This window comes from Papio anubis, chromosome 10 (genome assembly GCF_008728515.1).
Source record: "Papio anubis isolate 15944 chromosome 10, Panubis1.0, whole genome shotgun sequence".
NCBI classification, from domain to species: Eukaryota; Metazoa; Chordata; class Mammalia; order Primates; family Cercopithecidae; genus Papio; species Papio anubis.
In genome coordinates, this window is record NC_044985.1 from 13,140,121 (window position 1) to 13,162,381 (window position 22,261).

General features: G+C 36.6%; 1 long non-coding RNA gene across 2 annotated transcripts in view; it reads left to right on the top strand.

Moving 5' to 3' along the window:
- Positions 1-22,261, top strand: part of LOC110740845 — a 551,890-nt gene that overhangs the window by 453,090 nt on the left and 76,539 nt on the right. Inside the window, exon 7 of one of the 2 annotated variants that reach the window (XR_002516034.2) lies at positions 12,966-13,199. The exons of the other annotated variant lie outside the window; for it this stretch is intronic. This is a non-coding gene — a long non-coding RNA (uncharacterized LOC110740845). The remainder of the gene's footprint in view (positions 1-12,965; positions 13,200-22,261) is intronic. 2 annotated transcript variants of the gene reach the window in all.

Consider the following 22,261-nt stretch of genomic DNA (forward strand, 5'->3'; position numbering starts at 1 on the left):
GCTTAGAAGTAAAGTCTGTAAGCCCAGCTGACATGATGAATTAATGTCAGAAAACAGTAGGATACAGCTTCAGAATGAAAATAATAATAATACTACTAATAATCAAGTTTCACATGGAAGTCTTTCCAGAATTAAGATGAGGGAATGGAACCCCTACTCCTCTGTTTGAATAAAAACACCAGAAACATTGTATTGAATTTTAATGTATTAAGTTGAATTTAGGTTTCACTATAAGTTTTAAATAGTTAACTCATCTCACGGACAGAATAGCTAGTGTTAGGGCTTAAATAACAACTTCTTCAGGAGAAGTAGGAGGATTGAAAGAGGAAAGATAACTCATCTTTATTCAGGACCTACTAAGTGCCAGACGGTTAACATTTATATATTTTTTAATTTCTTTTCCTCTTTGCTTTCTTCTGCTCTGTTCTCTGTTTTTCTATCTTCCCCATTTTTCCTCTAGTTGAGACGCTCATTGTCTCCTAATATATTACCTCCCTTTATTCGGCAATTATAGAACCATTGCTGTTAGCTGGAAAGATAGCTGCCCCAAATAAAATCTACTGTCCCTGTCATTCCCTGGAGCTAGATTCTGATTCATGGAGGAGGTGGAAATGACATGGTAAATGTGATACGTCCTTAGAGGTGGGATGTCACAAACACTTTTCTTGCTTCTTTTCCTTCTTCCTCCTGACTCAAATGAGGATATGATGGCCAGAACTAAATGGACTATTTTAGACTTTGAAGCAGAAGCTATATTTTTAGATTGGTAAAATAAGGAGTTATGAGAAGTCAGGATGGTGGTAATAAAGGCTTCCTACAAAGCCTGGGTTTATGCGAGAAAGAAACATCTTGTTTGAGACACTCTTATTTTTAATTTTGATTACTCACAGCCAAACCTAGTACTAATACATTTCCATTATTTCATTTATATATTGTTGCTTGATCTATTAATTAATCAAACACAGTGGCCCACAGATGAGGAGCAGTTTCATGATGAACACGTGTTGAAAATTCATACACGTGGATTTTCTTTTTTTTTTTTTTTGAGACAGAGTCTCGCTCTGTCGCCTAGGCTGGAGTGCAGTGGCTGGATCTCAGCTCACTGCAAGCTTCGCCTCCCAGGTTTACGCCATTCTCCTGCCCGAGTAGCTGGGACTACAGGTGCCTGCCACCTCGCCCGGCTAGTTTTTTGTATTTTTTAGTAGAGACGGGGTTTCACCGTGTTAGCCAGGATGGTCTCAATCTCCTGACCTCGTGATCCGCCCATCTCAGCCTCCCAAAATACTGGGATTACAGGCTTGAGCCTCCGCGCCCGGCCGTCACGTGGATTTTCATTCCCTTCTACTACTTTATAGCTGTGTGATGTTGAGAAAGTCACTTTATTCTTTGAACCTAAGTTTATTTATCTAGACAATGATAGGTTTGGACCAGTAGTTTTCATCTGAGGCAAGCTGACCTTCCAGAGGATGCTTGGCAATTTCTGGAGACATTTTTGATTGCTGTATTTGAGTGGTAGAGTGCCACTGGCATCTAGTGGGTAGAGGCCACTGGTAAACATTGTACAATGCACAGTACCACCCACTTATGACAAAGGATTATCTGGGTCAAAAATGTCAATAGTGCCAGAATTTGAGAAACCCTGGTTTAGACAAAATGTTTCAGCTCCTTTCTAAGGTCCAGTAGTTCTTTCACGATTGAAATAATTCATTTATTATTGAGAGATTATTATTATATTTCTTGTGGGACTTCAACATTTAGTAGGACAAAATTTTAGACAATGAAACAGAAAAAGGAAAATTTAGTTTCTATAAGTTGTGTGGTAGAGCAGGTGCCAAGACTGGTTAACGAAACAGGGATTGTTCTATGGCTCTATTCTGTCCTCCCCAACATGCTGACTTTGTTCTCAAGCTGGGTCTACGTAGGCCTCTCACACGGCAGCCAATGTTCCTGATGTCACATATAAAGAATAGGGTAATGCTGCAGAGGAGACAGTTTTTTAAAATCTATTTTTATTGGCATGATGTCTATTTCTATTGGCAAGATAAATCATTTACAATAACACTAAAAAAACTTTTTCCTAACAACTTAGCAAAAATTTCTGCTCTGCATTTTTTTATCTGAAGGTGACATCTAGGAACTAGCAGTTTGCCATCTTAAAAAGAAGCAGATCCAGGCAGGGGATAAAGTCAACCTGTTGAAAGTGGCAGAGAAGAAAGATAAAAGGAACCTGAGCCCGTAATGGCATCATTGCATGGAACAACCTTAGAAATACCAAACTATGGGAATTTGTATTGTGTGAACAGATTTTCCTTTCCAAGTATCATCACTTGACCTCAATCACTGGCAGAAAGAATGAGACCATTTCTTCTTTTAGAATGTGATTCACTCTCGGCGACTGGGGTGAGGGCTCACCTCTTCTGCAGCATATGGCTATGTGGAAAATGGTGGGTGCTTGAATGAAATCTGGGTTCCAATAGAAAGAGCAAAGGGGGAAGGATAGTTACTAAGTAGGAAACCAATAATATCCGCTATTAATATTTACTATGTGACAAACACTGTAAAGAAGTGGGAGTTTTAAGACAAGTATTGTAGAAATCTTTGTGCCCATGGGGTTCCCAGTTTCCAGGAGAGAGCATATGAATAAATGATACATTGTGTGGAACAATTTGGTGCACTGGAATGTAACAGTGTTAAACAAAGCTTTGGTAGCAAGCATGAAAAATAGGCTAACAAAAGCAGGTCAAACATACAAATATAGTGAAATTAAAAATAGGAAATTTATTTTACAATTTTTATAGGAAAATTTTTGAGGAGAAGCAAATTTAAAAAGCAGAAAGGACATCCTCAAAATTTTTTCCAGAAAAAAATAGAATATAAATTATGACAGTATAAAAATAACAAGAGCCCGGGCGCGGTGGCTCACTCCTGTAATCCCAGCACTTTAGGAGACCGAGACGGACGGATCACGAGGTCAGGAGATCGAGACCATCCTGGCTAACATGATGAAACCCCGTCTCTACTAAAACACAAAAAATGAGCCGGGCGAGGTGGCGGGCGCCTGTAATCTCAGCTTCTCGGGAGGCTGAGGAGAATGGCGTGAACCCGGAAGGTGGAGCTTGCAGTGAGCCGAGATCATGCCACTGTGCTCCAGCCTGGGAGACAGAGCGAGACTCCGTCTCAAAAAAATAAAAATAAAAATAAATAAATAAATAGATAAAATAAATAAATAAAAATAACAAGAATTATCCATGAAAAGAGATGCTGTTGATACAGTTTGCATCTATGCTGTTCATCCTGTATTTTTGTGGTCTTCCACACTATAGAAAGGTCCAATTTTATTTGAATATAATACATACATATAGTTTGTTTTAGAGTCTGAAAAAATATTACAAGAAATTCCCAAGCAGTCTATGATATAAACCACAGTGATTTTGTATTTCCTAGACTAGCCACAATATGTTATATTGGCCTTTGAGCCCACGTCTTCTATTATATTGTTTTTCTAATTATGTCATTAGTTCAGGTTCAGCTTCACCAGATGGACTGAAAGTCTTTTGAGGGCAAGCATTAGATGATAATAATCATCTCATCCCACCTCCAAGACATACAGTAGGAACAGAAGGGAATAAAAGCAATGACATCAAACAGAAAATGTCCCTTTTCATGGCAGTGATAGTGCTGTGACTGAATCAAACTTTTGTCACTGAAGTCTGTTCATCTTTGGTATGGAGACATTTAATCTAATTAAACAATGTTAAATCTGGGTAATACTTTACCATCTTAGTTGGAGCTTTTAATTTTTAGTAATGAAGTGGTGGCTAAAGACATAAATGAGTTTCTCCAAATCCCACAGCTAATTAGGCCGTGAGTGGAGACAAGATGCCAGAACACAAATACTTAGACCACAAATACAAGCCCGAGTGCTAGCAAAATTGAAGGTAGAAGTCAAACCAAACACCATGTGTTCTCACTCAAAGGTGGGAATTGAACAATGAGATCACTTGGACACAGGAAGGGGAACATCACACACCGGGGCCTGTTGTGGGGTTGGGGGAGGGGGAGGGATAGCATTAGGAGATATACCTAATGTAAATGACGAGTTAATAGGTGCAGCACACCAACATGGCACATGTATACGTATGTAACAAACTTGCACATTGTGCACATGTTCCCTAGAACATAAAGTATAAAAAAAAAAAAAAAAAAGAAGTCAAAACTGTTAAGAAAGCTGTTTCTATATATTTTTTCTCATTTCCTTGTAAATGGTGAGAGATTATCTTTTTGGTCACAACCTGTGCCTTGAAATTTTGCCTTATGCGTTTTCAATATTTGTATTGAGAAGCGTTGAAACAGAAACCAAATACCTCCAACTGAGTTGAAAGGACTCTTCTATTAAATAGCTCTCTAGTGTTTCAGCCAGCAGTGAAATTTCAGAACATTTAATTTGGCCAAGTAAAAAGTTCTTAGCTGTCACCTTTTTCCTTCTTTCTTCTTCTATTTTCTCCCCTAAATTTGCAGAGGGAGTCTTGAGATCTATTTTAACCTAATTATTTTTGACAGGCCAACAGTACCAAACAGGATGAAATTATAACCTTTTCAGTTAATTGTTGTGATTATCTACTTAGCATAATGCTCTTGCCTGTCACACTAAGGAGATACCTGCTGTGGGGATGCAGTTAGGTATGAAGTGTGTACCTTAAGGTTTCATTAAAAAATCAAAATATGTACTCACATTAGGGAATGGAACAGAAGAAGATGAGCACCTGGCTAACCGGCCAAGAAGTAGAAGTTTATTTTGCAGATGAATGACTGACTGAACCCTCTCTCAGTCTGACCTTTTTATATTGTAAGAACCAGAAAGAGAAGAGTGAATTAAGGGTTTGGTGACCCATTAAAAGTCATTTTGCAAGATAATGTCATAGAAATCAACTGTGTAAGTTAGGGTTTGGGGCGAGGAAAGGTGGAGCCATTCATGAAAGAATTTGATGAAGCGTAGTAGAGAAATGGACCAAAGTGACAGTAGAGGGAGTACACTCAATAACTTCTTCCTGATAGCAGGCGTAAAGAAGCCTTGCTGTGCATGGGGATAAGTGCATAAAGGGAAAAGAATGACAAGTTGGAATAACATCACTTGGAGAAACGATCCTTTGGGTCATTGTTTCCATTTTATTAATTTCATCAGGGGACTCATTTATCTTTTATTTTGGGCCAGACATATTACTAGGATAAAGGACAATCAGGACATGTATTGTTAATTTTTTCATGAGAGGATAATAATGTCCACATTACAATATCCATTTCTATTAGCTAAGGACATTGAGAATCAAGACTTGTGATTATATATACAGCCAGGATGACCAGGAATTCTCATGTCTAAAGGCTCTCCTGGTGTTTGCTGTGAAAACCAGAGACTCATTTTTACCGGTCTGCCCTTGAAACTATAACCTTATTCTAATTGGCTTCAATATTATTCATAACTCCAAGATTAATTAAACTGTGTTCAAGACTTTAGAGAGGGCATCAGGAGTCAAATCCTTACTTAGGACTCCCTGATATATTGCTTCCATCGTGTCTGACCTCAGAAAATATCTGTATAATGTCTTTTGGGTTTTGTAGCCCTATAACCTTAAGGTTGTGTAGTTTCCCGAGAAGTATTGGTAAGTTTTCCCTTTCTCTCTTCTGAAATATAGATGTTAGACTGAGATCTGAGACACAATGAAAGATGAAGGTAAAGTAATTTACAGATGCCTAATACCACATTTAAAGAAGCTTTTTTTGCGGAGTTGGGGGTGGACGGGGAATGGAGTCTCGCTCTGTCACTGCTGGAGTGCAGTGGAAAGGTCTCAGCTCACTGCTATCTCTGCCTCCTGAATTCAAGTGATTCTCCTGCCTCCTGAGTAGCTGGAATTATAGGCATGCATCACCATGCTGGGCTTTTTTTTTTTTTTTTTTTTTTGAGACGGAGTCTCGCTCTGTCGCCCAGGCTAGAGTGCAGTGGCGCGATCTCGGCTCACTGCAAGCTCCACCTCCCGGGTTCACACCATTCTCCTGCCTCAGCCTCGCGAGTTACTGGGATTACAAGTGCCCACCACCAGGCCTGGATAATTTTTTGTATTTTTTAGTAGAGACGGGGTTTCACCGTGTTAGCCAGGATGGTCTCGATCTCCTGACATCGTGATCCGTCCGCCTCGGCCTCCCAAAGTGCTGGGATTACAGGCATGAGCCACTGCGCCCGGCCTACTTCTTAAAAAATATGTCAATTAGAGTATAAGAGGCCTTGGGTGTGAAAGCGAGATTAGGCCAGAAAGAAAGAATAATCATAGCATTGAGAGCATGAACTACGGAGCTAGAGAAATTGGGTTTGCATCTCTGCTGCAGCATTTGCTAGCTGGGTAGCCTTGGGCAAACCAACTTCTTTCTGCCTTTTTCTGCATCTTTGAGATGAGGATCCTAATAGTGATTATTCATCAGATTGAGCGTACAATGAAACAGTATAGAGAAAATGATTAGAAAAAAAATCTGACTCATATTAAAGGCTCAGTAATTGTTAGATTAATGATGGTAGTATTTTGTCTATTATTATTTTTCTTTTAGTATCCTGTAAGACTCTATTTTGGCCATCAAACAATAAATTAGATATTTCCTTCTTAGTAAGCGCTGGGGCTTTAGACCAGGAAAGAATTAGTTTAAATAGTGAATAGTAGCTTTGACATTGGGAGAAGGGGTGAGTGATGATTACTACGATTTTCCATCCTAATATTCTCTGAGGACCCTTTTTGTGTTGAATGGTGTTTGCTGATTTCTCAGCTTCACACTTGTCCCTCTTATAGACGTTTCTTTATCAGTGGGGCTAGAGATTTGCTTATTGCATTTCATCCTCTTTTCCTTGGCAGATTTCTGTTAGGTACTTCCAGTGGGGAATTACTGCAGATCAGAAGGTGGGATTAGGGAAAAAGAAGGTGTTGCCAGTCGGCAATAGTAAGAGAATTGATTGTAGCACCAGCACTTTGGCATTTTAGTACCATATATGATATTGAGCTCAGTAAGATCTTCAACACAGATAAAATTGCATGGGAAAGTAGGTCACATGGGGCAGCAATCATGCTGTATACAGCTCTTGGTTATAGGATGTAGCATATTTTTCTAAAGCATGTGGCCTCATAGAATGATAGAGTCAGTCTGATGATTCACTTGCTATCAGTTGAAAGACAACACCTTGTGAGTTTGGGCAGTTTTCCCACAGAGCGTGATACATGCTTAGAACCTTTGTTGAGTGGATCATGCTGTTTCCCTCACAGCAAGATACAGCAGTTTAGAAGTAAAGAGTGGACACAAGCGATTCCTGTCACTAATGTCTCTAACAACCCACTCACAAACGTTTGCTTCCCATTTCCAGAATCTTGAGTTTTTTTGATTTAGGAGTTTTAGAGCCCAGGAGGAAAACGTTTAAACATCACAACATTGTTTTCCATAAAATTAAGGTTGAGGCTGCTACTTGCTTATTTGAGTTCCTCATGCCATCAAGTCAAGAGTCAAATATGGGGTTACTGTACAGGCTGGGGTTTATTTATTTTTATTAAAGTGAAAATAAGATGCTGTTGCCCATAGAGGCAGGAGAAACTAAGAGACCTGGGGGATTCTCTGGGTTGTCTCTTAGTAGTATTAGTACTTCTCTGCACAGAAGTAAACACTAGTGGAAGATGACAGAAATCCAATAATAGTAGGACAAACAAGTAATCAGAAATTCAGGAATAAATAATTAGGTAAAGAACACTAATCATCAGCTGACATGTTTGCTGAGGCATGGGGAACATTGGATAGATCACAGACTAAGGAAGCTATAACATCAACTATGTTCTCATGGATAGTTACAGAAATGAAGACTGTGGTGACTGCTCACATTTTCCCATTGTTTGTTATGTACATATGTTAGGTAGGATTTATATTTTCCTTTCCATTTTTTCTACTATATTGTGTAAGAGGAGGTACAACATCTTTTTAGCTAATAATATGTCTAGGTGGGCTTTTTATGAAACTGGAAGTGGAATTAATATTATCTAGTCACTTATTTGACTTAATATGTGCCCTTTTCAGAGGAAGTAATGTCTATCTTAGTATTTATGAAAGCCATCTGTTTCTTTTAGTTGTGTGGAAACCTGACATTGTTAAAGTTGTTGTTTGGGAGTTTAACTATGGGAAGAATGATGAGTATGAAAACCAGTCATCTGGAATGGGCTCTCCCAGATGGTGTCTATAGTCTTTCAGCTTCATATTCAACCTTTAATATGCTTCCCTTGAAACAAGGACTGGAGGCCTTCTAAGTTATGTTCTCAACATTCCTTTTTCAGCTGACTTTCCATCACCTTCAGCCAATGGGAAATATGGCAGTGAAGTTAGAAGAAGGAGAAAAGATGTATTTTTTTTTTCTTGCTTTTGTAGGTGCTTTACAAAATGTCAGTGGTATCACCAGTAGAAACAGTAGCAATAACTACTATCATTTTGTGTGTCTTAGTTCCAGATAAAGTAGCTCGGATCCAACAATAGCATTTTCCATGGGACAGTGATCCTGGGCCGGGGTGTAACGCTCCTCTGCTTCTTCAGTTCTGTGGGGGGCAGAAACCACTTTTAGTTATAAATTTCAGGAAAAATTTACCTTCCCCTTTTATCTCTTCTTAAGAGATTGGCTTAAAAGCAAATCTCTGCATTAAATTCAATTTTTAAAGATACTCAGTTTTCCTTATTGCATATAAGTTAATGCAGCCTGATGTAGGAAATGTTATCAGCTTCCAGCTGTTTCCTTGTTCTGCTGCTTGGATTGCTTAAGACTATTATAGGACAAGTTCACATGTTGAGAGAGTGAAAGAGGTGTGACACAGATGTAGTTCCGCTCACTTCATTTATTTGGTTTCTTTCTACTCCGTTTTGGACATTTATCCTTCATAGTCTTAGTATTACAGAGCACCATCTGTTTTGAGGAGGAGGATTCGGAGTACTCATATTTAGTCCTATGGTATTTCCACAATCTTTGTTTAAGTCTTTTGTATCTCTGGTTTAGGACGTGGATTTGTTGCACTCTTCTTTTCTATAAGCGTTTCCACACTGTTTAATTAGATATAGCATTACCAGGTAAAATATAGAATTATTGGTTAACTTTGAATTTCACATAAATATGACATGGGGCATATTTAGAATAAAAATATTTTGTTGGATTTTTTTCTTTTCTTTTGCTAAATCTGGCAACCCTAGTCTGATAAGTTCCATAAGAATTTATTCTAAGAGCTGCCTATGCTGTAACAGATTTATATTATGCAGAGATTTCTGTTTTATAGGTTCAAAAACAGGTTAAATGTGTTCAATCTTCAGCAGAGAGATCAAGGTAATTGATTTCTCAACTCCACATTCCTTCAGCCTTCAACAGTAGGGGGATGGCATCTAACACTCTAGACCAATGGTTCTTAAAGTGCGGCCCCTGACCAGCAGCGTCAGCACCACTTGCAGATACTCAAGATTAAGCCTCACTAAGATCTACCTAGTCAGAAGCTCTGGTGTTGGGGTCCAGCAATCTGTGTTTTTATAAACCCTCTAGGGCATCCTAATGCAAGTTCGTGTTTGAGAACTGTAGTCAAATATACAGTGTAGTCAAATATATAGCACCTGTAATATTACTCCTTCCTCCTCTGCTGGTGCTAGAAGTTACCATTTCTTGACTATATTATTTCCCACAAGAGCTGTGTCTAGTCCCAGAATATTTTTTAATTTAGCTCTTTAGGCAGGCATTGCCAATTTATTTCCCAATGCATTATTAATCCCAGGGTATACTTCCATCTTACCATCCCCAACTTTGGAATCTCACTAAAACCTACTAGAATAATGCTTTATATTCTGAAATGTCCTTCCTTACAAACTACAGTTTTTTCAGATGTAAGTTTTCATCAAAGATGTATCAAAATGACCAAGACTGACAATGAGTTAAATGAGCCTCATGTGTGAATGCTGATTCCTGGTACAGAGATGCACATCTGAAAGCAATGAAATTCATTAGCGAAAAAGTCACTATCATGGTAAAACTTAAGGTACTGTGTAAGGCAAGTTCAATAAATTATTTTGGTTAAGAAAGATTTAACAGTGACATGAAAATCACATTGAAACAAGTAACCGTTTATTATTTCTATGTATAAATTGTGGGTTTGGTCTGTTGTCTTGGGAAGTCTTGAGATATAACATTCCTGTGCTAAATCTATTTGAGTTTATTTGGAGATTCTGATGGAGACACTCTTTGAATTCACAGAGGAAAAAAATCTCATTTTCCCATAGGTAAATAATCCTGAAATAAAGTCATTATAAATTACAGTGTGGCTTATTTACCATCAATACAAACCCCATTAATTAGATGATGGCTCGATCAATTGCAAGGCGGCGCTGGGTCAGGTCAACGTTAGAAAAAGAATAATGAAAGGTTGCTTGGCAAGAGGCTAATTCTAATGAGTAAACTTGAAGTAATTCTTTTTTTTTTTTTTTAACTACAGAGGCAGGAATCATGCCTCCCTGGCCAATTCCTGAGAGTCAGGAGTACTGAGCAGACATGAGCATTAAGAATTGGTCTCCAAATACATGGAAAACTGATCACATCCATTACTAATACAGATATTCTCATGAAAAATGAAATATTTTTATCTATGTTTTAATGAATGAAGAATTTTGGACTATCAAGAGTGTGATAGCATCTAAATTCTCAGATTCTACTTACAGGAATGTTAATTACCACATATTTGATGAAGGTTAATTTGATTATATTCATCAAGAGTCTTTTGAATATTCTCCTTGACCCAGTAATTCAACCTGTTGGAATCTGTCTTTTAAAATAATTAGAAATATAAGTAAAGACTTATGTACAAGGAGGTTTCACTATTTTTAAAATAGTGAAAATTTAGAAATAGTAGCTTGAATAGCTCTATTAGTAAGCAAATGGCTAAATTATGGTGCTAATAATATCGATTCTAATGATTTTAATCATTATATGACTGTTTAATTATTTTGTATTAAATTCTTATGATAAAATGCAAGGTGGAAAAGCAGGATAGAATATTATACTAAGTCTATCATTTATAGAACATGATGATTAGCATTTGGGTGGTTTTATTATCTTCCATTTTACTATAAATATATTTGTGCGTCCGTACACAGAATTGGATTTTTATATGTACAGTCATCTCTCTGTATTCAATGGGGAATTGGTTCCAGGACCCTTGCAGATACCAAAACTCACAGGTGTTCAAATCCCACAGGTGGCCCTGTGAAACCCTCAATATAAAAGTTGGCCCCTCATATCCACGGGTTCTCCATCACATGTCAGTACTTGGTTTGTTGGATCCATAGATGGAGAACCCAGGTGGACAAGGGGTCAAGGTGAAAGAAGGAAGACCAGTTAGGAGGCTTTTAATATGTCACGTGAAGGATAATGATGGTTACAGCTGGGGTAGTAGCAATGGATAAGTGTGGCATGGTCAGATTTTGAATATAGTTGAAAATGCATCCAGTTAGACTTTTTGATGGACAGGAGGTAAGGCACAAAAGAGAGAAAAATCAGGATTGTGCCAAGATTTTGGTTTGACAAACATTAAAAATGAAGTTGTCTTTACTGAGATAGAGTAGTCTTTGGGAGAAGCAGATTGGTGGTTGAGGAGGGATGGACCAAGAAAAGAATAATTTTGTTTTGGATATGTGGATATGTTGAATTTGAGGTACCTATTACACGTGCCCGTGGAGAAACACAGTAGATGAGAACTGGATGCAAAAATATAAGTATATGGGAGAAGACTTGACTGGAATTATAAACTTGGCCATTGCAGTTCTAGAAAGTATTTAAAGGGAGGGGACTGGATGATCTAAAATGACGTGTTAAGTGTCGATGAAGAACAGGTCTGATGACTGAGCCCTAAAACATCCTAATGTTAGAAGTTAGGAAGGTAAACAGAAATTGCAAAGGAGACTGAGCACTTTCAGCCAATGTGAGATAGTTTTTTTAGAATAAAGATTCCAGGATTTTAATATACATGAGAATTATCTGAGTGTCTTGTTAAAATGCAGATTCTTACACTTTGAGTCAGAGAGAAGTTTGTGATTCTGCTTTTATAACAAGCTCAAAGCAATTCCTCTATTGCTGGCCCTTAGACCACACATTGAGTAGCAAGGACCTAGGAGAAAGTGGCACAGTGTGTTGACTAGCGGAATATTTTTGTATCTCTGGGAAATTCCAATAATCCACTTGAAATGTATGATCATGAATTTTAAGTGATACTAGTCAGCAAGGTTGTGTGTTTTTCTAAGGCCATTTGGAAATTTGGGTCCAGATGTCGAGTAGGCAGAGACCAATATTTAATCCCAGTTGCATTTTGCTAAATATGTAAAAAGAGGGGAGAGAGGGACAAAGGAGCTGAAACACCATGCAAAGGAGTGACTATAATGATGGGCTATGAAATTTGAGAACAATAGAGGAAGAAATAAAAGCACAAGGGGATGAAAATCAATAGTGAAAATTTGGTAATGTTAATGGATTGGAAGTCCCAGTGGCTGGGTGAAAGTTAGAGTTCAAAAATAAGTAGGTCTGGGATGAAAAAATGGGAGGTGTTAATAGGAGAATGGCTGCTTGAGACTATGGGTGGGTTGCAGGTATAGTAATTCCAAGGTCTAGGTTATGACCATGGGAATAGGTAACTGAGGTGAAATGATGACACAAACAACTCAGTGACAGATGCTGGAAAGATAATCTATGTGGAGATTAACATCACTGAGTCTTGGGACAAAAATCGTGGGAGAGAGACATGATTCATGTGCTAACATTTAGAGGAATTAGGGACAATAGCCCCAAGATCCACAGCGGACTGCAAACTAAAGAGACATAGTAGGTGGTAAAGAATGAGAGTGATTCATGAAGTTCTGAAGTAGTTTCCATTTTCCATTTTCAGGTTATTTGGAAGGAAATGCCCCCAAGGAGGTATGCCTGTTCATTTGAGTGAGTTTGGTCAATTAGTGTGAGCATGAGATGTCACCTCTTGGAAAGCCATTTTCAAGAGCCAAGATAGAATTCTCCACGTCTATTTCTCTGCACCACAGTGAATGGCAAGATGCAGGTTCTATCCACCTGGTCTCAAAATGATGGTGACATGGAGTAGAGTTTTCCACTGAGCAGACATGGACAGGTTAGGTGAATGAGAAATATTATTTTCGTTATTTTAAATCAGTAAGATACTGAATTGATTGCTAATAAATCAAAATTAAAGGCCATAATTAATATACTTCATTTGATAGTATGAACTTCAAACAAACTTGGGATTTTTAGGTAGAAGGAGAATAGTATGAAAGTGTTATGAAAAACAGGGAAGATTGTATTCCTCACTTCAGGCTTAAAGTTACCAGCTATGTGGGAGAGAAAACAGAGAAATCTATGTCTTCAGGAGATAAGAAACAAAGAATACATGGAGAATTTAGGAGATTTTGCTGAGAATATGGCTATTACAAAGAGATTGTTAACTTAGATCAGATCAGGAGATCTGAAAAGCATTTGCACAAGAGGTAAGAGACATCCTGAATGTCTTGCAATAATCAAGGATATGGGGCAGGGATCAGCAAACTTTTTCTCTAAAGGGTTAGATGGTAAATATTTTTTGGTCAAGCAGCAAAATTGACTGTATTATGCAAGTACCTACATAACTACTTAAAATGGAACCACTGAGGTATGCCAAAAAAATATTCTTAGCTTTCAGGCCATACGAAATGGGGAAGCGGGCTGCAGTTTGCTGACCCCTGATAGAAAGCATGATGGAATTAGGTCCTTCCTTGCTTTTCAGGAATTTCAGTGCCATCAGCATATAATTACTGCTGAGCATATTCCCACTATGGCTACTTCTGCTGCTGTGCCTATAGCCTCCACTGCTACTATTACTGCCATGACAGAAAGAAACAATGCCCATACCAAGATTACCAACATTCCTTTTAACATCGTCATTCCAAGTACTGCTATCTTTCCCTAACATTTATGAGTACTTGCTCTTTTCTATGCTTTGCTAAGTACTATAGTATCACAGCTCTTTTGTGGTTCACTATAATCTTGAAGATGGAATTATTATTTCCTTTGAAGGGTTAAAGAAACTGTGACTTGGAAAAATTAGGGTCCAATGGTACCTAAGTGACGTGGGCACCAATGGAAACAGCATTCTTATTTCCACATATGTCACTTTGAAAAATATATATTATGTTACTCTTTTATGCTTTTCCCACATTACTTACGTTTTTATATCCCCTGTTCAGAAATACTGGTGGGGAGGAAGTCGAGCTAGCTATGCAAATGGCTCTAAATCTTATACATCCTTATGACTACTGATACATTGAAGTGTTCCACTGTCATGCCTTTTCCTGACCTATGTAATAATCTCCCCCAAACTGGTTGGCACTGGACCTGAATGGCTGCCCTTATTTTAGTTTCATTGAATGAAGTTCATTCTTGAGGTTTTAAATATTTAAAATTAATGGACAGTTTGGGAAAAAGTGGACTGATCAAGCGAGAGGTGTTTGACCTCAATTGCATCTGTATTTAAAGTTGACTTTTTTTTCTATAGGAAGATTAAAAATATTGAAGTTAGAACAGAAAGTAGTACTTCTGTTGTATCCACGTAACATATTCGAGCTCCTTGACCTGTCTAGGGGAACAGAAAGACCAAATGAATAATATGACTGAGATCTACAAAAGAGGAATCTTCAAGCAGGCAACTTAACCCTCATTTAAATAGGGAAGAAACAAAGGTTTTGCCAATAGTTACATTCTTTAACTTGTATACTTTTCAACAAGAAGAAAATTTAGTCCTGAAAAATAATTTTTTATAAAGGCTGACATTTTGGCCCAATATTGTTGTTATTGACTTATTTTTTTTTACACAAGTTTTAAGTCCACAGCAAAATTAAGCAGAAAGTACAAAGAGGTCCAATGTGTTTTGGCTATTTTAAAAATTAATAGACTACTTGTTACAAAAAACGAGGTAGGTTTTCTTGTTTGTTTTGTCTTTTTTTTTGTTTTCAATAACACTCTAAAGGGTACATTTATTTTGTCTGCAAATCAAGGGTGCATACATGTTGCCTTGTTTCCTCTTCACTTCAAAAATGTAAAGTTTCATCTAGAACTTAATTGTATAAGTATTTGAGGAATAATTCATACCTTTATTATAGCAGATAAAAGTCTAGATAGGACGTTTAAAAAATAATTTCTAAATTTTACCACAATTGTTTTAATTTCAAAAAACTTTCCTTTATCATATTTTTATCTTTTATTTTGTATGTTTTAATAGTTTCAAATTTTATTTTAGATTTGAGGGAATGTATGCAGGTTTGTAACATGACTATATTTTATGATGCTGACATTGGGGGTATGAATGATCCCATCACCCAGGTTTTCAGCGTAACACCCCATAGGCAGCTTTTCAGCGCCTGCTTGCCTCTCCCTCCCTTCCTCTAGTAATCCCTAGGACTATAGTTCCCCTCTTGTATATTTATGAACCCAAAGTTTAACTCCACATATAGGTGAGAATATGTGGTATTTGATTATCTGTTCCTAAGTTAATTCACTTAGGATATGGCCCCCACCTGTATTCATGTTATTGTAAAAAAAAAAAACATAATTTTGATTTTTTTATAGCTGGCATTCCATGATATATATTTACCAAATTTTATTTATCCAATCAACCATTGATAGATATGTAGGTTGATTTCATGTCTTTGCTACTGTGAATAGTGCTGTTATTAACATGTTAGCACATGTGTCTTTTTGGTTAAAAAAAAAAATGTATTTCCCTTTGAGTATATACCCAGGAATGGGATTGCTAGATCAAATGGTAGTTCTGATATAAGTTCTCTGATAAATTTTCAAACTGCTTTCCACAGTGGCTGAACCTATTTACATTCCCACAAACAGTGTATAAGCATTCCCTTTTCTCGGCAGAATGGATAGCATCTGTTTTTTTTTTTTTTTTTTTTTTTTTTTGGTCTTTTTAATAATAGCTATTCTGACTGGTGTGAGGTGGTATCTCGTGGTTTTGATTTTCCTTTTTTTAATAATTAGTATGGAACATTTTTTCATATGCTTATTGGCTGCTAGTATATCCTTTTTTGAGAAGTGTCTGTTCATGTTCTTTGCTCACTTTTTAACGAAGTTATATGCTTTTTGCTTGTTGACATGTTTAAGTTCCTCATAGATTCTGCATATTTGAACTTTGTCCAATAAATAGTTTACAAATATTTCTTCCCATTCTGTAGGTTGCCGTTTAAGTCTGCTGATAGTTTCCTTTGCTGTGCAAAAGCTCTTTAGTTTCCCTAGGTACAACTTATCAATTTTTGTTTTAGTTGAAATTGTTTTTGAGGACTTAGTCATAAATTCTTTGCCAGGGCTGATGTCCAGAAAGGTAATTCCTGGGTTTTCTTCTAAGATGTTTATGGTTTGGGGCCTTAAATTTAAATCTTTAATACATTTCGAGTTAATTTTTGTAGATAGTAAAAGTCAGGGGTCTGCTTTCATTCTTCTGCATATGGCTAGCTAATTACCCAAGTACCATTTATTGAACAGAGAGTTCTTTTCACATTGCTTATTTTTGTTGACTTTGTTGAAGATCAGATAGTTGTAGGTATATTGCTTAGTTTCTGTGTTCTCTATTCTGTTCCATTGGACAGTATTTGTGTCTATATTTGTGCTAGTACCATGTTGTTTTGATTACTGTAGCTTTAAGAATATTTTGAAGCTGGGTCTTGGGATGCTTCTTGCTCTGTTCTTTTTGCTTATAAATGTTTTGGCTAATATGGCTCCTTTTTGGTTCCATATAAATCAAAATAGTTTTTCCAATTTTTTGAAAAAATGATATTGGTAGTTTGATAGGAATAGCATTGAATCTGTAGATTTCTTTGAACAGTATGGCCATTTTAATGATATAATTCTTCCAGTCTGTAAGCATGGAATGATTTTTCATTTGTTTGTGTCATCTCTGATTACTTTCAGCAGTGTTTTATAGTTCTCCTTGTAGAGAGCTTCACCTCCTAGGTTAAATGTATTCCTTTTTTTTCTTTCTCTCTTTTTTTTTAGCAACTATTGTAAATGGGATTGCACTCTTGATTTGGCTCTCAGCTTGAACATTATTGGTGTATAGAAATGATACTGATTTTTGTACACTAATTTTGTATTGTGAAACTTTACTGGAGCTGTTTATCAGGTCTGGGAGCCTTTTGGCACTGTCTTTGAAGTTTTCTAGGCATCATGTCATCAGTGAAGATAGATACTTTGACTTTGTATTTTTTTTTTTTATTTGAATGCCTTTTATTTCTTTTGCCTGATGGCTTTGGCCAGTGCTTCCAATACCATGTTGAGTAGGCATGGTTAGAGTGTGCATTACTTTGTTTATCCTGTTCTTAAGAGGAATACTTCCAGCTTTTGTCCATTCAGAATTATGTTGGTTGTGGGTTTGTCATCGATAGCTCTTAATATTTTGAGGTATTTTCTGTTAATGCCTAGTTTCTTAGGTGGGGGAGGGTTATTATGAAGTGATGATGGATTTTATCAAAAGCCTCTGCATCTATTGAAATGATCATATAGTTTCTGTTTTTAGTTTTGTTTATGTGATAAATTACATTTATTGATATACCTATATTGTAACAACCTTGCATCCCAGGGATAAAGCCCACCCAATCATGGTAAATGAATTTTTTGATGTGATTGCTGGATTTGATTTACTGGTATTTTGTTGAGAACATTTGTGTCTATGCTCATCAAGGATATTGACCTGTAGTTTTCTTTTTTGGTGTGTCTTTACCAGGTTCAGATATCAAGGTGATGTTGGTTTCCAAAATGAGTTAAGGATCAGTCCCTTTTCCTCAATTTTTTAGAGTAGTTTCATTATTATTGGTACCAGCTCTTCTCTGTACATTTGAATTTGGTTGTGTAACCAAATTTGGCTGTGAAATAATCTGGTCCATCTCTCTCTCTCTCTTTTTTTTTTTTTTTTTTTTTTTTGATTGTTAGGTTTTTAATTATTGATTCAAATCCAGAGCTTAATATTGGTTTGTTCAAGTTTTCAGTTTCTTCCTGATTCATTATTAGGAGGTTGTGTGTTTCCAAGAATTTATCCATTTCTCCAGGTTTTTTCATTTGTGTGCATAGAGGTGTTTATAATAGTTTCTGAGGATCTTTTGTGTTTCTATACAATCAGTTGTAATCTCCTTTGCCATTTCTGGTTGTGCTTTTTTGGATCTCCTCTCTTTTTTTCTTTGTTAATTTAACTAGCGTTTGAATTTATTTTGTTTATTCTTTCAAAAAGCCAACATTTGGTTTACATTTGGTTTCCTTGATTTTTTCTATGAATTTTTGATTCACAATTTTATTCAGTTATGCTCTAATTTTAGCTATTTTTTTTCTTGCTGGATTTGGGGTTAGTTTGTTCTTGTTTTCTTTAGTTCCTCTAGGTATAATGTTAGATTAATTCTAGATCTTTCTACCTGCTTAATGTAGGCATTTAGCACTATAAACTCTTCTTTTAACACTGCTTTGGCTTCATTCTAGAGATTTTGATATGTTGTGTCTCTGTCTTTATTCATTTCAAAGAGTTTTTAAATTTTATTATACCATAATTTTGTTTACTCAAAAGGCATTAAGAGCAAGTTGTTTAATTTCCATATAATCGTTTAGTTTGGAGAGATCATCTTAGCATTGCTTTCCACGTTTATTCACTGTGGTCCAAGAGTATGGTTGGTATGATTACAATTTTTTTGAATTTATTGATACTTGATTTATAGTTGAGCATGTGGTCAATCTCATGATATGTTCTGTGTTCAGATGAGAAGAATGCATAATCTGAGGTTGATGGGTGGAGTGGTCTGTAGATGTCCATTAGGTGAAATTGATCAAGTGTCAAGTTTAAGTCCAAAACTTCTATTAGTGTTCTGCCTTGATTGTCTAACACTGTGAATGGGGCATTGAAGCCCTTCACTATTATTGTATGGCTGTCTAGGTTTTATTGCAGGTCTAGAAGCACTTCTTCCTTGTTGCCCTGTTTATGTCTTCTTGTTGAATTGAGCCATTTATCATTATGTAATTGCCTTCTTTGTCTTTTTTACTGTTGTTGGGTTAGAGTCTATTTTATCTTATATAAGAATAGCAACCCCTGCTGTTTTTTGTTTTCTGTTTGCAAGATAGATCTTTCTCCAACCTTTTACTTTGAGCTTATGGGTGCTGTTACATATGAGATAGGTCTCTTGAATATACCAGACAAATGGTCTTATTTTTTTAATCCAATTTGCAACTCTGTCTTTAAAGTGGGGTGTCTTTAAAGTGGGGCATTTAGACAATTTACATTCTGGGTTAATATTGATATGTGAAGTTTTGATCCTATTGTGAAGTCATTTGCTGGTTGCTTTGTAGTTTCTATTATTTAGTTTTATAGGATCTCTGGACTATGTATTTCAATACAGTGTTTTGTGTGTGTGTGTGTGTGTGTGTGTGTTAGCAAGTATTGTTCTTTCATTTCCATGCTTAGAATGCCCTTGAGAATATCTTGTAAGGCCGGTCTAGTGGTAATAAATTCCCTTAGTGATTGTCTGGAAAATATTTTATTTCCCTTTTACATATGAACCTTAGTTTGACAGGACATAAGATTCTTGGTTGGAATTTCTTTTATTATTATTATTATTATTATTATGCTTTAAGTTCTGGGGTGCATGTGCAGAACATGCAGGTTTTTACATAGATATACACGTACCATGATGGTTTGCTCCACTCATCAACCCATCATCTACATTATGTATTTCTCCTAATGCTATCCCTCCCCTAGTCCCCCACCCCCTGACAGGCCCCAGTGTGTGATGTTCCCCTACCTGTGTCCATGTGTTCTCATTGTTCAACTCTCACTTATGAATAAGAACATGTGGTGTTTGGTTTTCTGTTGTTGTGTTAGTTTCCTGAGAATGATGGTTTCCAGCTTCATCCATGTCCCTGCAAAGGACACAAACTCATCCTTTTTTATGACTGCATAGTATTCCATGGTGTATATGTGCCATACTTTCTTTATCCAGTCTATCATTGATGGGCATTTGGGTTGGTTCTAAGTCTTTGCTATTGTAAACAGTGCCACAATAAACATACATGTGCATGTATCTTTATAGTAGAATGATTTATAATCCTTTGGGTATATACCCAGTAACGGGATTGCTGGGTCAAATGGTATTTCTAGCTCTAGATCCTTGAGGGATAGCCACATTTTCTTCCACAATGGTTGAACTAATTTACACTCCCACCAACAGGGTAAAAGCAATCCTATTTCTCCGTATTCTCTCCAGCATCTGTTGCTTCCTGATTTTTTAATGATTGCCGCTCTAACTGGTATGAGATGCTATCTCATTGTGGTTTTGATTTGCATTTCTCTAATGACCGGTGATGATGAGTTTTTTTGCATATGATTGTTGGCCACATAAATGTCTTCTTTTGAGAAGTGTCTGTTCATATCCTTCACCTACGTTTTGATGGGGTTGTTTGTTTCTTTCTTGTAAATTTGTTTAGGTTTTTTTAGATTCTGGATACCAGCTCTTTGACAGATGTATAGATTGCAAAAATTTTCTCCCATTCTGTAGGTTGCCTGTTCACTCTGATGATAGTTTTTTTTTTTTTTTTTTTTTTCTGTGAAGAAGCTCTTCAGTTTATTTAGATCCCATTTGTCGATTTTGGCTTTTGCTGCCATTGCTTTTGGTGTTTTAGTCATGAAGTCTTTGCCCATGCCTATGTCCTAAATGGTATTGCCTAGGTTTTCTCCTAGGGTTTTTATGATTTTAGGTCTTACTTTTGAGTCTTTAGTCCATCTTGAGTTAATTTTTGTGTAAGGTATAAGGAAGAGATCTAGTTTCAGCTTTCTGCATATGGCTAGCCAGTTTTCCCAACACCATTTATTAAATAGAGAATCCTTTCCTCATTGCTTGTTTTTGTCAGGTTTGTCAAAGATCAGATGATTGTAGATGTATGGCATTATTTCTGAGGTCTCTATTCTGTTCCATTGGTCTATATATCTGTTTTGGTACCAGTACTGTACTGTTTTGGTTATTGCAGCCTTGTAGTGTAGTTTGAAGTCAGGTAGCGTAATGTCTCCAGCATTGTTCTTTTGCTTAGGATAGTTTTGACTATGTGGGCTTTTTTTGGTTCTATATGAAATTTAAAGTAGTTTTTTCAATACTGTGAAGAAAGTCAAAGATAGCTTGATGGGGATAGCATTGAATCTATAAACTACTTTGGGCAGAATGGCCATTTTCACAATATTGATTATTCTTATCCATGAGCATGGAATATTTTTCCATTTGTTTGTGTCCTCTCTTATTTCCTTGAGCAGTGGTTTGTAGTTCTCCTTGAAGAGGTCTTTCACACCACTTGTAAGTTGTATTTCTAGGTATTTTATTCTCTTTGTAGCAACTGTGAATGGGAGTTCACTCATGATTTGGCTCTCTGTCTGTTATTGGTGTATAAAAATGCTTGTGATTTTTGCACGTTAATTTTGTATCCTGAGACTTTGCTGAAGTTGCTATCAGCTTAAGGATATTTTGAACTGAGATGATGGGGTTTTCTGCAGATATACAATCATATCATCTGCAAACAGAGACAATTTGACTTCCTTTTTTCCTAATTGAATACCCTTTATTTCTGTCTCTTGCCTGATTGCCCTGGCCAGAACTTCCAATACTATGCTTAATAAGAGTGTTGAGAGAGGGCATCCTTGTCTTGTGCCAGTTTTCAGAGGGAATGCTTCCAGTTTTTTCCCATTTAGAATGATATTAGCTGAGGGTTTGTCATAACTCGCTCTTATTATTTTGAGATACACTCTATCAATACCTAGTTAATTGAGAGTTTTTATCATGAAGGGTGTTGAATTTTGTCGAAGGCCTTTTCTACATCTATTGAGTTAATCATGTGGTTTTTGTCATTGGTTCTGTTTATGTGATGCATTACATTTATTGGTTTGTGTATGTTGACCCAGCTTGCTTCCCAGGGATGAAGCAATAAAGTTGGCTTCATCCCCAGAATTTCTTTTATTTAAGAATGATGAAAATAGGCCCCTAGTCTCTTCTGGCTTATAAGATTTTTGCCAAGAAATTCATCAATAGCCTGATGGGCACTTGGAAGGAAAGAATAATGTGTAGAGGTTCATACCATGTATTTTTTCCGAGAAGCAATGCACGAACTTAACAGAAAAATGGA